General features: G+C 42.0%; 1 protein-coding gene across 1 annotated transcript in view; it reads right to left on the bottom strand.

Moving 5' to 3' along the window:
• The window catches only part of Rrn3 (RRN3 homolog, RNA polymerase I transcription factor), a 43750-nt gene that overhangs the window by 11980 nt on the left and 30958 nt on the right, over window positions 1-812 (bottom strand). The gene's annotated exons all lie outside the window — the stretch shown is intronic.

Below are 812 nucleotides of genomic sequence, written 5' to 3'. Positions count from 1 at the left end.
TACCAAAACAAAACAAACAGATTTTTTTTTCTGTCATGATGGTGTCTCTTCACAGCAATAGAAACCCTAACTAGACACATGACAATCTGGAATCAGCATATGACAGCTCAGAGCAGGACTGAGGTCACAAAGGAGACACCACAGAAACTGAACCCCTAACAGGCAACAACAGGCTCAGTCAAACTTGCATGCCTTAACAGCGCAGCCATGCATCACTCTCAGGTGCATATTTCTATCGCATCTTCTTCCTTTCCCTATCATGCAGTGCAACATATACCTCTCGCTCGCAGGGAATTTCCTCCTACAACAGAACCCTAGCCCAGGCTGGGATAGAAGGGTTAAGCTAACCTGGGATCCATATTGGAATCACCAAAAAAAATATTCTTTTTTATAAAATACAGATATATTTATTATTTTGCAGCAAACTAATCTGTTTGTTTTCTTAGGAATTTTGATATATTCTTTAATTTTAAAATGACATATGGGCTAGACAGACAGCCCAGTGATTAAGATCACTTATAGCACTGGGCAGTGGTGGTGGACGTGTTTAATCCCAGCACTTGGGAGGCAGAAACAGGTGGATCTCTGTGAGTTCAAGGCCAATCTGGTCTACAGAGTGAGTTCTAGCACAAGCTACAAAGCTACAGAGAAATCCTATCTTGAAACAACACCTGCCCCTCAAAAACAAAAATGGAACCAAAAAAACAAAAACAGAACATTTATAGCTCTTGCCGAGAACCTGGACTCCAAGCACCCATGTTGTAGCTCACAACTGTCTATGGCTCCAGTTCCAGGGATCTGATGCCCTCTTC

Source organism: Microtus ochrogaster, chromosome 7 (assembly GCF_000317375.1).
Source record: "Microtus ochrogaster isolate Prairie Vole_2 chromosome 7, MicOch1.0, whole genome shotgun sequence".
NCBI classification, from domain to species: Eukaryota; Metazoa; Chordata; class Mammalia; order Rodentia; family Cricetidae; genus Microtus; species Microtus ochrogaster.
This window is presented reverse-complemented; position numbering and strand designations above follow the sequence as displayed.